Genomic DNA, 20,146 nt, shown 5'->3' with positions numbered 1-20,146 from the left:
ATTAGATCTCTAACTGCTCAATCTTGCTTCTGTTGTCTTCCTTTCACAAGTAAGGATCCCTAATCCAATTACGTGGCTGTCTGGAGTTGTCCCACACCTCATAGATGCTCCATTCATGTTAGAAATTCTTCTCACTGTATTTCATTTTGGACAGTTTCAATTGTGATGTCTTCAAGTTTACTAACCTTTTCTACTGCAGTATATAATCATTCCTTAACCCCAATCAATGCATTTCTCATCTCACACATAATTGTTTTTGGCTCTAGAAATTAGATTTGGGTCTTTATAAGTATCTCCCATGTCCTTATTTAATTTTAAATATACTGAATGCAGTTAATTATAACACTCTTTACGTCCTTGTTTACTAGTTCTAACATGTATGCTTATTCTGGTTTGGTTTAGAGTGATTGATTTTTCCCATTATGGGTCTTATTTTCCTGCCTGGCAGTTTGCATGACTGGTAATTTTTGATTAGATAACATACATTATGAGTCCTACCTTGTTGAGTGCTGGGTATTTTGTTTGCCTGTAAACATCCTTGGATTTGTTCAGGGATACAATTAAATTGTTTAGAAACAGTGTGATCCTTTCAGTTTTTGCATTTAAGATTCATTAGTCAGGACTAGAAGAACGTTTTTTCTACAGCTGATTTTCCCCCACTATTGTTGTTATCTAGTTGCTAAGGTTGTTTCCAAATCTTTGCGACCCCATGGACTGCAGCACGCCAGGCTTCCCTGTCCTTCACCATCTCCCGGAGTTTGCTCAAACTCATGTCCATTGAGTCGGTGATGCCATCCAACCATCTCATCCTCTGTTGTTCCCTTCTCCTCCTGCCTTCAATCTTTCCCAACATTAGGGTCTTTTCCAGTGAGTTATTTCTTCCCATTAGGTGGTCAAAGTATTGGAGCTTCAGCTTCAGCATCAGTTCTTCCAATGAATATTCCCCACTATTGAGGGAAACCCTTCTGAGTGCTTTATGACCCATGTGTTATGAGGTTTTCCAGTCTGACTGTTGGCAGCAGTATCCCAACCTTCTGTGAATGCTGGGCACTGTTGCCTCCAATCCTTCCTGGTGGTTCTTTCCACAGCCCCGTTTCCCTTCCTCACACAAATGTGCTGATCCATATTTGAGGAGGGTCCTCTGCAGATCATTTGTTTCCTGGAGTCCAGTGTCTTGAAAACAATTGTTTTATATATGTTGTCATATTTGTGTGTTGGTTGTTTTAGGCAGGAGGGTAATTCTGGTTCTTGTCTCTCCATCTTGGTCAGAGGTGGAAATATTTCTCATTATATACCTTTTAAACATCTACAAAGTGTTATGAAAATAGGAAGTAACTTAAGATTTTTGGAATTCATGAAAAGTCCTGGAAATTATGACTTCTTTTTCCAGTAGATACTGTGGTATTAGATCCCTGCCTCAGGGCCAGTTAATGCATCTCCTAACTCTTGAGAGTTGAAAGCTGAAAGCTCACAGATGTGCCCCTCACTGAGAATTGCCTTCAGACACAGGGAACAGAGAAGATGTCTGATATTCAGCAAAATACCAAGTATATCTCTTGGCACCCCTGGGCCTAGTTTTAACGTTAAATGGATGAGTACAGTCATCACAGCCTGTTAGGCACTTGGGAACTGGGGGCTCAGACCCCTCAAAGATCAAAGCCTGGATTACCACCCCCCAGCTAACTGATTAGTCTAGTAGAGGTGCTTGCCAAGGGGGAGAGGAATCCAGAGGTGGTGGTAAGGGGAGGAAGGATGAGTTTCAGTTACAGCTTTAATTAGAATGGCTGAGGGGTCTATAGTTCATCCTCTTAACCCCAAGTTTCCCAGAAATAAGCCCAATCAGAGTTTTAGAGACCCTGTTCCCAGGCATAATAAACTTATTATAAGAGGAAAGTAGATCTAGGCAGTACAAGAGGTGACTATAGTTGATACCACATGTGTGTGTTGTGTTTAGTGGTATTGGATTCTTTGTGACCCACCCCCTCCATGGACTGTAGCCCACCAGGCTCCTCTGTCTGTGGAATTTTTCAGGCAAGAATAATGGAGTGGGTTGCCATTTCCTCCTCCAGGAGATCTTACCAACCCAGGGATCAAACCCACACCTCTTGTGTCTCCTGCACTGGCAAGCAGATTCTTTACCTCTGTACCACCTGGGAAAGCCCAGTTGATACCATGGTGTTCCAAAAAGGTTCTTCCTTGGGGCCAAAAAACCATCCCAAGCTTCTGTGAATATGGGCTGCTGATGCCTCACAGTTTTGCCCTTCACTGGGCATTGCCCCCCTCCCCAACCCCCTCTGCCCCCCACCACAGCCACCTGCCTTCCCAGAGGGTGGCCCATAGCCAATAACCAGCTGATGTGAGGGTAAAGCCTGACCCCCTTTCCCTCCATGGGAAACAATTCTGGAAAGCCATTCTGTTAAAAACACAAGTGAGCTGGAGTGAGTGAGGGAAGCTGTCAGGTGTCAGAGTAGCCAATTAAAGTTACAAGGCAAAAATGAAAAAGTAAAACCTCCCGCTACTTCCTGTGATGGTCTAAGCGAGAGGCTAAAACCAGAGAAAGCACCAACTCCCTCTTACCCATGGAAGGGCATACTAATTGGGGGTCAGCTGGATCCATACTGATGTGGGCATCAGCTCACTCTTGAGGGAGCCCTGAGCAAATGGCTCTGCCAGTTTATGACATCTGGGGTCAAAGGGGAGGAAGCCTAGGGGTAGAAAAGTACTGGGATCTGAGTAAGAGTGGGGAAAAGTATATTCAAAGTTCCTCCCATTATAAAGGAGAAGTGATATATATATATATATATATATATATATATATATACATAATGATAAAAATACGAGATATATGATGTATACTGTATATAATATTATATGCAACATTATATATCTCATATTTAATATACAAGATAAAAAATAATGGAATATTACCCAGCCATGAAAAAGAATGAAATCTTTCCATTTGTGGCAACATGAATGGACATAGAAGGTATTATGCTAAGTGAAAAAACGCAGACAGAAAAAGACAAATACTATATGATTTTACTTATTTGAGGAATCTAAAAAACAAAACAAAAGAGAAACTGACTCATAGACACAAACTGGTGGTTGCCAGAGAGAAGAGGAATGAGGATGGGGTAAAATAGGTGAAGGGGATTAGGAGGTACAAACTTCCAGCTACAAAGTAAATAAACCACAGGGATGGAATGTACGGCATAAGGAATATAGTCAAATATTGCAATATTTTTATATGGTAAAAGATGGCAGCTAGACATTGTGGTGATCATTTTGCAATGTATAAAAATATTGAATCACTATATGGTGCATAAAATACTAATATAATATGTTATGTCAATTCCAATTCAATTAAAAAAGCAAAAAGTAGCTTCAAGGAGTTCAAGCAGAGGATCTTACAGTGCATTTCTGAGAGGAAATGCATATCTATCAGTTTTATGAATGTGAGATAGGAAACTTGAATTTAAAATAATGATCTAAATAGACACTTCACCAAATAAGATTACAAATGCTAATAAGCACAAAAAATCATTATTTATGAGAGGAATTAAAATTAAAACCATATGGGAGAATATTACCCACTCACTATAATGGCTGAGATTTTAAAAGACTGACAGTACCAAGTATTGACAAGAAAAAGGAACAATCAGAACTCTCAAACCTTGCTAGTGGAAGTTAAAAAAAATGATATAACCACTTTGGAAAACAGTTTGACAGTTTCTAATAAAGATAATCATATAACTACTGTGTGACTCAACAATTCCACTCATAGGCCCAAGATCTATGAAAACACATGTCCACAAAAAGCCTTACCCATGATGTCTATAATTTAATTTATAATAGTGAAAAATTGGAAGCAATGCATGTATCAGTCAATAGTTGAGTTGATATACAAATTATGGTATATCCACACAATGGAATCCACATAGTGGAATCCACAATGAAGAAGAACAAACTACCAATACACGCAATCACGGATGAATCTCAAAAGCATTATGCTGAACAAAAGAAGCCCAAATGAGTACCTTCTGTATGACTCTATATAAAAATGGGAATAATAGTTGTCTGTAGGCTGGGGATATTGACTAGAAAGTGGCAAAGGGGGATCTTAGGTGATTGAAATGTTCTATATTTGGATTTATATGATGCTTACAAGAGTGTATAATTTATTAAAATTGATCAAAATAAAAAGTAAGACCTGTGCATTCTGTAATGTGCAGATTTTATTAAACACACATAGTTGCCATTAAAAGTTAAAAGATTAATTCATTCATAAAACATTTTTTGCGTTTCTAACATCCTTTGCCTCTCATCATCCCTTACAAATAAATCTCCACTACAGAGCAGAAATGTTAAAAGTTACATTGCACATGAAGCAATTAAGTATTTTAAACACTTTTAATATATGCCCTATACACAATTTTATGCAGCAGGTAACTAAATATATTAAATACTAACAGATTTGTGGTACCATTTTGGACAATCCTTGATACTAAAGATGAAGTTGGTATTTTTGTCAAGAAGGTATTTTAAACTTGTTAGGGGTGTTTTCATAGTGTAAACTTAAGATCTGAGGTGTATAAACTATACCTCATTAAAATTTAAAAAATGTAATTTGCTTATAAACAAGTAAGAGAGATCTACCACATACCTGTAACCAACTGGGTTCCCAGGTCTATTCTAGCTTCATAGTGGTTGAAGCATACTGCCTATGGATTATGGGAATCTTCAGGCCTGTAGGGTAGACTTTGGAGCAAATAATTCCCACTCCCCATTGGACTAGGTGCCCTCTGTTGGAACTACCCTACCAGCAAAAGGAGATAATTATAAGCACATGTACTGAGCTGGGGACAAGGTCTCAGCCAGGCCAATTGGGTTGTGGTCAGCTCAACTGGAATGAAGCTACTGAAATGCTGTAGTGGCCTCCACTAACATACTTTTTCACCTCTTGTAAGGAAAATGCATGACCACCTGATGCAAAGAGCCAATTCATTGGTAAAGACCCTGATGCTGGGAAAGATTGAGGGCAAGAGGGGAAGTGGGTGTCAGAGGATGGGATGGCTGGATGGCATCACTGACTCAGTGGACGTGAGTTTGAGAAAACTCAGGGAGCTAGTGAAGGACAGGGAAACCTGGCCTGCTGTAGCTCACGGGGTTGCAAAGAGTCAGACATGACTTATGGACTGAACAACAACACAAAGTAAAATCCTTTCAAGATGCAATGGCAGAAACAATGGAGAATAAGTGCCAGTAACATGTGGGGACCTCCCTGAGTTAAGTGGTGTCTCTGTGCTAAGGTGTTAGTCACTCAGTTGTGTCCAACTCTTTGCGACCCCATGGACTGTAGTCCATCAGGCTCCTCTGTCTGTGGGATTCTCCAGGCAAGAATACTGGAGTGGGTTGCCATTCCCCGCTCCAGGGGATCTTCCTGACCTGGGGATTGAACCCAAGTCTCCTGCACTGCAGGTAGATTCTTTACCATCTTAGTGAGTTAAGTGGGGACAGTCTAAATTAAGTCCTTTGTAGAGGAAAAAAACAAGAAAGGATTTAAAATGAAAAAGTTAGTGGTAGGGAGTTGAAAACAGCAAGATAAAAGGTTTGGGAACCAGAAGAAACCTTTAAAAGCTTCTCCCCGCAGATGAGCTTGTGATGGAGGACAGCGCTATTTGGGATACTTTGAGTTGCCTTGGACAGTGGCAGGAAGTCATTTTGAGTTGAATATCCTCTTTTAAAAACCTATGATTGCATCATGCAGATGTAGCAATCGTCTGTGTTTTGCCCACACTTCAAAGTCCTATTTTAAAGGAAAAGAATTATAAACACCAGAAATCTGGGATCTCCCTTTGAAAAATAAGCTAAAAGTAATTTAAATTAAAATGTACTGATTAAAATAGCCCTGTTTCAGATTTTGAGACATGCCATTTCTTTCTGATTATTATCTCTCAGTTACCTAATATAAACCACCCCTAGATCAAGAGAATCAGGCAGAAATTTAGTGATAAAACTCAGGAACTACTCACAAACAGCCAGAAACAGCTTCACAGATAGCCTCCTGAAGACATCTAATAAGTCTGTCATAATCAGCACATGATCCGCAAGAAATGAGAATAAGAAACAGCTGCTTTGTAGCAAATCCTAACTACAGTAGGGATTAATTCTAAACTCATGTCAAATTTAGTCAGTTTTCATTTGGGACAACAGGGAAAATCTTTGCCAGGCTAAGGGCAGTTAAGTATTTGTCAAAAACAGATGAAACCTAAAATGGTAATTTTGTTTTTCTCTCTGATAAATATTTCTGTGGAACAAGGACTCTTTTAATGTTGGAATGATCAGTAAAGAAAGACATCTAACAGTTTTCATGGTTATCTGCTTTTTCTGTTCGACTTTACTGTTATTTTAAAGCTGGTCTTACTTTGAAAATTCTTTAGTGGTGATGATGAATCTTTCTCCTGCCTTCTTTCTTTTATTTGTCTCTGGAATATATTCATCCTTTATAATCAAACATAATGGCATCAGTGGCGTTTCTACTCATGAGTATGACCATTTCTGAGGATAACAAAATTGTAATTAAGGTTCATACTTTTGGGTTCTGAGAACCTGAGCTTGAATCCCAGGTCCACCAGTTACAAGCCATGTACCTTTTCCAATTTAAAAATGTTTTGGATGTCAGTTATCTCATCTCTAAAATGGGAATAATGATAGCAATTTCTTCACATAGTCCTATTGAAATAACTCATGTGAAGAAACAGTATTAGCATGTGGTAAATGCTAAATGTGTTTATCACTCAGTCATGTCCGACTGTTTGCAAGCCCACAGACTGTAGCCCATTTCTCCAGGCAAGAAATATTGGAGTGGGTTGCCATTTCCTTCTCCAGGGAATCTTTCTAACCGAGGGATCAAACCCAGGTCTGCTGTATTGCAGACAGATTCTTTACCATTTGAGCCACCAGGGAAGCCAAATGCTAAATAAATGTTAGCTATGATGGTGGTAGTAATAATGCCAAATGCTCTAGAGGAGCTTTTTGCACATTAATTTCACATGAATCACCTGAGGGAGAAGCAGTTAGAATGAATTCTGATTCAGTAGGACTGGTGATAGGTCTGAGAGGCTGCTTAGACAATACTTTTCCAGGTGATGCTCATGCTGGTCCACAAACCACACTCCTAGCAAGGACCTCTTTTACTGTAGGCAATCTGGTCTGTTTTCTGATTCATTGTCATGTTACTTTTCCTTCCAATTCTTGACTACACAATTTAGTGAGATTTTATCTTCCAAAGGACTAAAACAACCAGGTTATTGCTGTTGTTAAGTTGCTCAGTCATGTCTGACTTTTAGTGATCCCACAGACTACAGCAGGCCAGGCTTCCTTGTCCTTCACCATCTCCCGGAATTTGCTCAGACTCATGTTCATTGAGTTGATGATGCCATCCAACCATCTCATCCTCTGTCGTCCCCTTCTCCTGCTTTCAGTCTTTCCCAGCATCAGGGTCTTTTCCAATAAGTCTGCTCTTTGTATCAGGTGGCCAAAGCATTGCAGCTTCAGCTTCAGCATTAGTCCTTCCAATGAATATTCAGTGTTGATTTTCTTTAGGATTGGCCGGTTTGATCTCCTTGCTGTACAAGGGGGAGAGAAGTCAAATTTTCAGTTACCCAGGTGCTTGTTCTACACCATGCCTAACTATGTCATGAGAGCCATCATCTGAAGCAGTGGCTGCTAACTTTCAAACTTTTGATTCAAATATTTTTGCTTTTACATAAGGACAGGCTAAATCCTTAGGTATTTCCCCCCTATTGATCTGGCCTATCGGCTTATTTTGAAAGTGAAAGTGTTAGTCATTCAGTTGTGTCTGACTCTTCGTGACCCCATGGATTGTAGCCTGTCAGGCTGCTCTGTACATGGAATTCCACAGGCAAGAATACTGAAGAGGGTTGCCATTTCCTTCTCTAGGGGATCTTCCCTACCCAGGGATCATACTTGAGCCTCCTGCATTGCCACGCCGCCAAGTCACTTTAGACAGGTCCGACTCTGTGTGACTCCATAGACAGCAGCCCACCAGGCTCCTCTGTCCCTGGGATTCTCCAGGCAAGAATACTGGAGTGGGTTGCCATTTCTTTCTCCAATGCATGCATGCATGCTAAGTCGCTTCAGTCGTGACCAACTCTGTGTGATCCTATTGACAGCAGCCCACCAGGCTCCTCTGTCCACAGGATTCTCTAGGCAAGAATACTGGAGTGGGTTGCCATTTCCTTCTCCTCCTACATTGCGGGCAGATTTTATTTTATTTGTTTATAATTCTAGGTTTATCATTAATAGCTAGTACCCTCTGCTACTGCTCCTGCTAAGTCACTTCAGTCGTGTCCAACTCTGTGCAACCCCACAGATGGCAGCCCACCAGGCTCCTCCATCCCTGGGATTCTCCAGGCAAGAACACTGAAGTGGGTTGCCATTTCCTTCTCCAATGTGTGAAAGTGAAAAGTGAAAGTGAAGTCGCTCAGTCGTGTCCGACCCTTAGCAACCCCATGGACTGCAGCCTACCAGGCTCCTCCATCCATGGGATTTTCTAGGCAAGAGTACTGGAGTGGCTTGCCATTGCCTTCTCCGTAGTACCCTCTATACCTTCACTAATGAGCCAGGACTTTAAGAAGTCTCTGAACCAAGAGCCTACTTTGCCACTGTTTCAATCAGAATGTGTTAATGTTATTGTCCTCTGTCTACAGGCCTTTGTGCTTGACTCAACAACCCCTAACAGGTAGACAAAGGGAATCAGGGTAAATAGCTCCCACCTGTGGATCGGGCTCATCCATCTCTTCCTGCTTCGCTCTGATGGTTCCCCGTCTCCAGCTCCCTTATTTATACTCTTGCCTTCTTTGAACACATCTCTGATTCAAAAACCTACAGTTTTCTGTTTATCACTGTGGACTCTAAACCTTCCCCAGCTTCTCTCTCCATTGCTGACTTCTAAAATAGTCAGTGAAATTAGATCAGTGGAGCTTTGAGCCCTGATACCAGCTGCAGATGACAGACTTTCCAGGTGGCACAGTGGTAAAGAATCTCCCTGCCAAGGAGATGCAAGAGATGCAGGTTTGATCCCTGTGTTGGGAAGATCCCCTGGAGTAGGAAATGGCAACTCACTCCAGTATTCTTGCCTGGGAAATTCCATGGATGACAAAGAGCACTCGACTGACCACAACAACCAGCTTGTTATGTCTTGATTATCACACTTGTCTAACTACTGTTACTAGATCTGGGCCATAGTAGATCAACTGTTGGGATCCATGGGAGTTAGAATATATTTTCTCTATGGAGACATCACCTGATTTTCAGCAGTTGTGGGTGGCCAGAGGCAGAACCACAAAGTCAACCCTGGTTCCTCCACAATTCAACTCTGACTACATCAGGAAAGGTGTTCTTTTCCTTTTGGAGTCTGTAGTGGGTGAGTTGGTGAGGTCAAATGAATTAACAGACATTGAGGAAATATTAGTACAGTGTACTTAATTAAAACAGTAGGGAATTCAGCATCAGATCAAGAACTGAATTGAATTTCAATTTCATTCCTTACCAGCTATGAAACTTGTGTAAATTATAATATACATACACATATATGTACATATATTTCTTTTAAAAAGAAAATATTCTGGTAATAGAAAAAAATTTAAATATGTACTAAGTAACAGAACAGACTCTGAAATATTTGTCTACTCATAACTGTACTTCAGTAATTACCAGTTCATGGCCAAATCTTTTTTCTTCTCTACTCCCATCCTTTCTTCTCCCGGTATTATTTGGAAGCAAATCCAAGACACAGTATGAGTTCATCAGTAACTATTTCAGTATATTCATCTCTAAGAGACAAGATCTCTTTTAAAAAAACTAACCGTAATGTCTTCCTAACAAAATTTAAAATTATTTAATACAATCATATCCAGTAAATGCGTATTTCTAGTTGCCTCATAATTGTTTCAAAACATTGTTTAAAAGACGATCCAAATAAGATCCATACATTGCAATTAGTCAAAATGTCTAAGATCGCTGGTAATTTATCTTTTTCCTCCATCACATTTCTTCCCTTAAATTTATCTATTGAAGAAACTGGTTTATGTGTCCTATAGTTTTCTATAACCTAAAGTTTGATTAGTACAGAACTGTGATAATATATTAAAAAGCAGAGACATTACTTTGCCAACAAAGGTACATCTAGTCAAGGCTATGGTTTTTCCCGTGGTCATGTATGGATGTGAGAGTTGGACTGTGAAGAAAGCTGATTGCCGAAGAATTGATGCTTTTGAACTGTGGTGTTGGAGAAGACTCTTGAGAGTCCCTTGTACCGCAAGGAGATCCAACCAGTCCATTCTGAAGGAGATCGATCCTGGGTGTTCATTGGAAGGACTGATGCTAAAGCTGAAACTGCAATACTTTGGCCACCTCATGCGACGAGTTGACTCACTGGAAAAGACTCTGATGCTGGGAAAGGTTGGGGGCGGGAGGAGAAGGGGACGACAGAGAATGAGATGGCTGGATGGCATCACTGACTCTGTGGACATGAGTTTGAGTGAACTCCGGGAGTTGGTGATTCATGGGGTCGCGGAGAGTCGGACACGACTGAGCGACTGAACTGAACTGAACTGTGCTATCATTTAACGGGTTCATTTATCCAATTTCCTATAAACTGGTATTTGGATTCAGAGGCTTGTTCAGTTTAAAGTTCTTTATGCGTGTAGTTTTATTTTTTTGGCAAGAGTACTTCATAAGTGGTGTTGTATTCTTCCATCAACAGACATATAATTTCTGCTTCTCTCTTTTGTGTGGTTAGATCCACCAATTCATTGCATTGTTGTGCTGTTTAGTCGCCAAGTTGTGTGAGACTCTTTCGTGACCCCATGAACTATAGCCAGCCAGGCTACAGCTCTGTCCATGGGATTTCCCAGGCAAGAATACTGGAGTGGGTTGCTGTTTCCTTCTCCAGGGTATCTTCCCACAGGTATCAAACCCACGTCTCCTACATTGGCAGGTGTGTTCTTTACCACTGAGCCACCAGGGAAGCCCATTAATGCATTAGGAGTTGCAAAATGATGATACTTGAAATCTGTCATTCCGCCTTCATTTATTACCTAGAATGTCTCTGTAAAGAGAAACTTTCTCTCATCCACTATTGGGTTATCCCAAGGTATAGTTTGCATATCCATATGCATATAGTTTGCATATAAAACTATATCAGGGGCTTACTGATAGCTCAGTTGGTAAAGAATCTGCCTGCAATGCAGGAGACCCTGGTTTGATTCCTGGGTCCAGAAGATCTGCTGGAGAAGGGATAGGCTACCCACTCCAATATTCCTAGGCTTCCCTTGTGCCTCAGCTGGTAAAGAATCCACCTGCAATGTGGGAGATGTGGGGTCGATTCCTGGGTTGGGACGATCCCCTGGAGAAGGGAGCAGCTACCCACTTCAGTATTCTTGCCTGCAGAATTGCATGGACTGTATACTCCATGGAGTTGCAAAGAGTTGGACACGACTGAGAGACTTTCAATAACAAATATAGTGTGCACAGGAAAGGCCAGAATTTGAAAGGCCAATGTTTGAAATAAAAAGGTGATACTTGAGCACAGTTCAACAATGGTTTAAGAATTCATATATCTCAATGTACTTGAAATGCTTCATCTGATTGCAATTATTATCCTTATTTATCCTAACCCATTTTTGACTGATAGGTAACTCTTTGAGTTGATTCCTTGTGTTCTTTGACATGACTTTAGTCTTCTTTTATAGTTTCATTGCAATGTAGTATAATAATTGGTCCAGTTCATGTATGTTTCTTTCCAAAATCTGAAAATCATTGAAATCTCCATTGAATGTTCCTGTTAGTGAGAAACTGTATTTGGAGGTTGTAATTTGGGAACTAAGAGTGTTCATTGATACTGGGTTGGTCACTATTTCAAGGTCTTTTTAGTGAACAATGCTAGGAAAATTTTTGTTTTAAACAAAATTCATCATAAGTTTAGATGACACTTCCAATCCAAATTCAGGACTGGCAAGATTTTTATTTAATCTTTCTGATTTTAAGTCTGAATCTCCTTTACTCCATGCCCAGAATCTGAGTTCTGATGACGCAGAATTATAGAATTAGCATATCAAATATATCTCATTTGCTTTCTCCCGTAATATACCCATAACAATTTCAAAATAATAACTAAAATTTTACTGCCAGCCATATGATTAATGAAAACAGTGTAAGATTTTTTTTCTTGCAGTTTTAAAAGTTTTTCTTCTAAGATATATCATATTAAAAGATTGTAACCAAATAACTGTGTTTTTTAGCCACTTTGAACTTCTGGGTGGTGTGCTACCAATGACTTTATTCCATTTTATTTTTATTTTATGGATTTTTTTTTACTAAAAATTTCAGGATTAAAATATTTACATGGTCCAAGTCAAACCTATAAAATAAGTCTAGTTTCTATCCCAGACAGGCCCCCCCTATTTCCCCCCTCCCTATATGCAACCACTCTTTTCATTTTATGTTTTCTTTCCTGTATTAGTCTTCTATTGCTGCCATAACAAATTACCACAAACTTAGTGGCTTAAAACAACACAAATCTGGTTTCTATAGTTACGCAGGTTAGAAGACTGACAGCTTTCACTGGGAAAAAATCAATTTGCCTGCAGAGCTGTGTGCTTTTCTTAAGGTTCTGTGGCAAAATCTATCTCCTTGCTCTTTGAAGAAAGGATGACTGCTATCCACGTTCCTTACCCAGGGGTCTCCTTCCTCACCTTCAAAGTCATCCGTCTTGCATCTCTCTCAGCATCCTTCGGTAGTCCCATCTCCCTCTGACTCCCCTCTTCTGCCTTCATCTTGATCCTTGGGGATTACACCAGGACTACCTGAATAATCCAAGACAATCTCCCATCTGAAGATCCTTAATTTAATCACTTCTGAAAAATCCTTTTTCCTATGCAAGGTAACAGATTTGAACTTCTGGGGATGAGGACCTTGACGTAATTGGGGTGATGATTATTTGGCCTGCACAGTTGCCCACTTTATAGATGAGTAGGTGCATACACACACATTTTTGCTGTCTTACTCTTTGCATTTGACATACATCCAGTCCATAGTTGGGTTCAGATCTATCTCCCACCTCCTCACTTGTTACAGCTGCATAGCATCCTATTGTGAGCATACACCTTGATGTATCTTACCAGCCTCCCCATTCATGTTTAGTTGGTTTTGCTTCTAGTTTGTGCTATAACAAATATCCTACTGTAAATGGCCCTGTGCATTTATCTTTTTTGTACTTTTCCACTGGGCCCATGGGATACATTACTAAAAGTGAGTTTGCTGAATCAAAGAGGTAAAGTAAATATGTACTTTTCTGGAGACTACAAGTGTCTTTCCAAATGGTTATGTCATTTGCATTCACACCACAAATGTATGCATGCTCTTACATTTGACTATATCGCTAAACTTTTAGATTTTTGCCAGTCTCAGTATACTTTTAATTTCCATTTCTCTTATTGTATTTGTGTCTATTTTCATATAGCTAAGAAACAATTTGAGTATCATTTTCTGTGTGTTTTATGTTTGCATTTCCAACCTATTTTTCTATAAAGTTTTCCATCTCCCTTTTCTCCCTTTTGAAAGCTTTTTATAAATTAGGGTATCTCCTGTTCTGGGTTATAAGTTGCAAGTATTTTCCCAAGTTTGATTCTGCCTTTTTACTTTGTTTTCTATCTATTTTGCTAGTCAAGAAGCTTTATTTTGATGTAATTAAATTTATCTATATTTTCCTTTATTATTTCTGGATTTTGAAGCACTGCAAGGTATTGAATATAGATGAATTCACCTTGTTTTTCTTCTAATAGTTTAATAGTTTAATTTTTATATTTAAATATCTGAAATGTTTGGAATTTATCCTAGTGTACAGTGTGAGAAATGGGTTCACATTCACTTTTCCGTATGCTATTCTGTTACTCCATTTGGAAGTTCTTTACCTTCTCCGTGCCTCAGTTTTCTCAGCTATAAAGTCAGTATGCTAACAGTATCTCCCTCAGAATTTAAATGAAATAGCACGTATGTAACACTTGGCATGATGTCTCTGTGTGTGCATGTATGCTTCGGTTGCTCAGTCATGCCTGACTGTTTGCAAGCCGATGAACTGTAGCCCGCCAGGCTCCTCTGTCCATGGGGATTCTCCAGGTCAGAACACTGGAGTGGGTTGCCATGCCCTCCTCCAGGGGATCTTCCCAACCCAGATATTGAACCCAGGTTTCCAGCATTGCAGGAGGATTCTTTACCATCTGAGCCAGCAGGGAAGCCCATGAATACAGGAGTGGGTAGCCTATCCCTTCTCCAGAGGATCTTCCCAACCCAGGAATCGAACTGGGGTCTCCTGCATTGCAGGCAGATTCTTTAACAGCTGAGATACCAGGGAAGCCCTAGCACAAGGTAAAGTTTAATAAATGTTATCTATGATAACAGTGATGATGACATAGAAGATAATTCAGTGGTTCTAGCTCCTTATTCTTGTTCAAGGTCAAGTCACCCTTGATAATTAGTATAACCTTAACCTTTTACTGGTGGAATGTTGTGTTTTGGTTTTATATTTAAGGTTCAGTAATTCGTCCTTTTGCCTGATTTGCTATCCTGGTCATAACTTTCCTTCCAAGGAGTAAACGTCTTTTAATTTCATGGCTGCAATCAGCATCCGCAGTGATTTTGGAGCCCAAAAAAATAAAGTCTGACACTGTTTCCACTGTTTCTCCATCTATTTGCCATGAAGTGATGGGACCAGATGCCATGATCTTTGTTTTCTGAATGTTGAGCTTCAAGCCAACCTTTTCACTCTCCTCTTTCACTTTCATCAAGAGGCTTTTGAGTTCCTCTTCACTTTCTACCATAAGGGTGGTGTCATCTGCATATCTGAGGTTATTGGTATTTCTCCCAGCAATCTTGATTCCAGCTTGTGCTTCTTCCAGCCCAGCGTTCCTCATGACGTACTCTACATATAAGTTAAATAAGCAAGGTGACAATATACAGCCTTGATGTACTCCTTTTCCTATTTGGAACCAGTCTGTTGTTCCATGTCCAGTTCTAACTGTTGCTTCCTGACCTGCATACAGGTTTCTCAAGAGGCAGGTCAGGTGGTCTGGTATTCCCATCTCTTACAGTATTTTCCACAGTTTATTGTGATCCACATAGTCAAAGGCTTTGGCATAGTCAATAAAGCAGAAATAGATGTTTTTCTGGAAATCTCTTGCTTTCTCCATGATCCAGCGGATGTTGGCAATTTGATCTCTGGTGCCTCTGCCTTTTCTAAAACCAGCTTGAACATCTGGGAGTTCTTGGTCCACATATTGCTGAAGCCTGGCTTGGAGAATTTTGAGCATGACTTTACTAGCGTGTGAGATGAGTGCAACTGTGCGGTAGTTTGAGCATTCTTTGTCATTGCCTTTCTTTGGGATTGGAATGAAGAATGACCTTTTCCAGTCCTGTGGCCACTGCTGAGTTTTCCAAATTTGCTGGCATATTGAGTGCAGCACTTTCACAGCACAGTCTTTCAAGATTTGAAGTAGCTCAACTGGAATTCCATCACCTCCACTAGCTTTGTTCGTAGTGATGCTTTCTAAGGCCCACTTGACTTCACATTCCAAGATGTCTGGCTCTAGGTCAGTGATCACGTTATCGTGACTATCTTGGTCATGAAGATCTTTTTTGTATCCTTACCACTTACCTGGAGCCAAAGGCTTAAGACAAACTAAGCCCTGTAGAAGAAAACAAAAGCCAGGACACAGGGCTACAAAATCAAGAGTATAAAGTTTGCAAAAAGATGTGATTGTTTCTAACATCCAACTATATGATGTGTGGCTGCACCCTTCTGGGTCAAAGGACCAGAAAGAAAGAACAGTTGCTTTTTCTTAATGTTCATCTTACCTGATGACTAGGGTTAGTTAAAAGCTTATTTCTTAACCATACACCCTCCACATTACGTCGAATTCCTGATTTTGTCACAGGATGGGACAAGCAATGTGTTTCAGCTGATAACTAATATCCAGCTTCATCAGACAAAGTAATAACTTGCAAGAAGTATAGATTTACGTATCATCAGAGTAATCAGCTGCCACTGAATTGTGATTCTGGAATTCTTTGAAGATTTCCAAACTTAAAACATTCCTCCTTACACAGCTCTATTCCAGATGCTTAACTCTCCCACATCTGTTTGCAACATATACCTCCTACTTGAATGATGAACCTCCAACTCTATCTTTCCCACTTTCTTTGTCTTGACTGCTGCCAGACAACACTGAAGATATTAAAGATATAATTAATCCACTCTTCTAATTTAAATCCCAATGAATCTTTTCCTCTGCTTTCAGAATTCTTTGGCCTGTTGTTATAGAAATACAGTTATGCTTGATGCTCAAATGAGGTGGAATATTTCTTTATTTTTATAATCCACTCACACAAATTTCAGCCCCCAAGATTGTTGAGAAATCCAGTGGTGTTTGTAATTTTCCATACTTCATAGTTCATGCCTCCCCTTTGAATTGTCATAAGACTCTAAGACTTAAACAGTTGCGTGGAAGAGGAGCCTCTGGACATCAGGCCTCCTATTCATGCTGAAGACACTTCTTGTCTGGGTCTGTGTGGTCCATTCAAGGACTGGTATTCCTCTGACTCCATATCAAGCTTGGCCTCTGGGGCACTTGATGAGGTCTTGGAGCTTCAACTCAGCCTCCATGTGGATTTGCACATCCACTGCTGTAGGAAGTCTCACCTGTTTGCAAAGCTGCAAATGACCTGGAAGTAAGACCCTATACCTTTCCATCTGCCTTATTTCTGCAGAGTCCATGGATCCCATTTACCCTGAAGTCATGAAGTCAAGAACTGGGGTGTGTGTGTGTGTGTGTGTGTGTGTGTGTGTTTCTGTGTGTCCTCAAAACTGCCCACCTCATTTGAATGCCAAGTTTAATAATAACTTCTCATAGGGCAGAGTCCCAGAATAAACAACACAACACCTAATTGCCAATTCTTTGGAGAGATAGGAGCAAACTATTCTTTCATATATTATGGGAGTTTATTCACAAAAAAAACCACAAAAGTGATTATAACAATAATAAGAACAGAGTATTCCTACACTCAATTATTAATAATTGATACATGATCCAACATAACATACTGTCAATCAGAAGATACATCCATACTTTATGTACTATTTTGAAAGAAGAATATGCCAATTAAATTGTGGCATTAAAAAAAATAAATTGTGGCATTGGCTTTTTATCACCCAGCAGCGACTGAACTGAACTGATCCTTAATTTATACTTACTAAATCTTTTCAGATTTACTTGCTTCTCTAATATCCAATGTAAGCCACTCTGTTTATATGCCTTTCTGCATAAACAATAATCCTTTTTGCATCAAAACTGAATTATAGGTAATTTTTATAGGAAATTTGAATGGCATTAACCCAACCTGTATGCAGGTCAGGAAGCTACAGTTAGAACTGGACATGGAACAACAGACTGGTTCCAAATAGGAAAAGGAGTACGTCAAGGTTGTATATTGTCACCCTGCTTATTTAACTTATATGTAGAGTACACCATCAGGAATGCTGGGCTGGAAGAAGCACAAGCTAGAATCAAGATTGCTGGGAGAAATATCAATAACCTCAGATATGCAGATGACACCACCCTTATGGCAGAAATTGAAGAGGAACTCAAAAGCCTCTTGTTGAAAGTGAAAGAGGAGAGTGAAAAGGTTGGCTTGAAGCTCAACATTCAGAAAACAAAGATCATGGCATCTGGTGCCATCACTTCATGGCAAATAGATGGGGAAACAGTGGAAACAGTATCAGACTTTATTTTTTTGGGCTCCAAAATCACTGCAGATGCTGATAGCAGCCAGGAAATTAAAAGACGCTTACTCCTTGGAAGGAAAGTTATGATCAACCTTGATAGTATATTAAAAAGCAGAGACATTACTTTGCCAACAAAGGTCCGTCTAGTCAAGGCTATGGTTTTTCCCATGGTCATGTATGGATGTGAGAGTTGGACTGTGAAGAAAGCTGATTGCCGAAGAATTGATGCTTTTGAACTGTGGTGCTGGAGAAGACTCTTGAGAGTCCCTTGGACTGCAAGGAGATCCAACCAGTCCATTCTGAAGGAGATCAGTCCTGGGTGTTCATTGGAAGGACTGATGTTAAAGCTGAAACTGCAATACTTTGGCCACCTCATGCGACGAGTTGACTCACTGGAAAAGACTCTGATGCTGGGAAGGATTGGGGGCGGGAGGAGAAGGAGACGACAGAGAATGAGATGGCTGGATGGCATCACCGACTCGATGGACATGAGTTTGAGTGAACTTCGGGAGTTGGTGGTGGACAGGGAGGCCTGGCGTGCTATGATTCATGGGGTCGCAAAGAGTCAGACACGACTGAGCGACTGAACTGAACTAAACCCAACATGTTGCATATTAACTCAAATGAAACCTGGAACAACCATGATTGGGCTTCTATATATATACCAGCAATAACAACAACACCCCAAATCACAGTGACTGCAAGACACCATCATGTGAGAGATACATCCTGATCTCAGGGATATTAAAATGTGAAAGCACATGAATCTTAGAATTGTTGTAATACAACATATCTCTTTATGTATCTATGAATCTACTTGTCTACCTCTACTGCCTCACTTGTACCATTCACTCCCTTGCACCCTGTATTCCAGCCACACCAGTCCACTAAAAATACTCTGCATATTACAAGCTACTTTATGCCTCTGTGCCTTTCCACCTACAGTGCCTACTTTCTGGAAGCCCCGCATCCTCCCTGTTCTTGACTGTAAGCTCAACTCTTACTCATCTTTCAAACCAGAGCTCCCATATTTCTTAAGAAAATTCTCCTCCCCACAAGCAAAACCCCTTCCTCATTCCCATGCCCCCCACCCCCACCCACTGCCTTGACCTTGTACCCATTTCTTTTCCTGTGCTAACACAGAGGTTGGCTAATTCCTTTGTTCCAGTGGAATTCCTGAAGAGCAAGAGTTGTCTTGTTTACATTTTGATTCCCTGATGCTTTGTATGGTGTTGACATGTGATAGGCACTAAAAAGATCTTTAGTAAATAATTGGATCATTTCTCAGATAGCCATCCTTCAACAAGAGAGGTATTTTTCACTCCAGAATGAGTTGTCAAGGACAGTAAAATATGACCATACTAAGGATAGAGGAAGTGTCTGTGTAACAAGAGTAGGTATAATCATGAGGCTAAAGATAGATCTACAGACAAATATTTCAAGCTGCACAAGATAGACATGAGTCAATAGCACTTTCTCAGGTCTGATTTTAGCGAAACTACTTTTTAATAGTTAAGCAATCACCATTCTGGTCATACTTAGTGGCGAGGGTTAGGAAAAGAAAGAGGTTACAGTGTTTGGTGAAATCTTTATCAGTTAAGATCTTCTGTTAAGCACAGCATGTTTATAATTCTTATTTTCATGCATAGTTTAATATCAGTTTCATTAATCTTATCAGACTATTTTTCTTGACCGCCTGCTTGTGAAAGAATTCTAAATGAACAAAGTAGTTTTACATCCAAAAAAATGATGCTCTTGCAGATATAAGGCATATGTTTCGATGTTACTTTGCTGTTAAAAAAAGTAATATCAAAAAGACTTAAACAATATAGATGTGAAAGATCCCTAGTTTATAATAAATATCCTTCATGCTGTTATGAAGATCAACGGACAGACCCATATTTATTTAAAATGTCTGTTGATTGTGTTTTATTCTCTTTTGAAGGATACAAGATACTCATAATATCTGCTAAGTGTGGGTGTCTCTTAAATAGAAATTGCATAGTACAGACCTCATCCAAAGTAGCTGTTTGGATGAGAAAAATTGAGTACAGAAGAGTTTACATTTCTAAGCTGTTCTGATCTGCTGTATATACTAAATATGACAAGCTTAAGTAGATCCAAAGTGGATAATATTTTTAATCTTCGGGCTATTTAAATAATAACTTTAAAGTCTATGTTTTAGTTTCAAGCAAAAATTATGCACAGCATAGATGTACTTTATATTTATTACCAAAAAACTTAATATACACTATACTACCTCATTATGTTTAGTATATGGGG

This window comes from Moschus berezovskii, chromosome 16 (genome assembly GCF_049115385.1).
Source record: "Moschus berezovskii isolate FMDL1 chromosome 16, NW_MosBer_1.0, whole genome shotgun sequence".
In the NCBI taxonomy this organism is placed as follows: Eukaryota; Metazoa; Chordata; class Mammalia; order Artiodactyla; family Moschidae; genus Moschus; species Moschus berezovskii.
The sequence above is the reverse complement of the archived record's forward strand: the minus strand, read 5'-3'. Positions refer to the sequence as shown.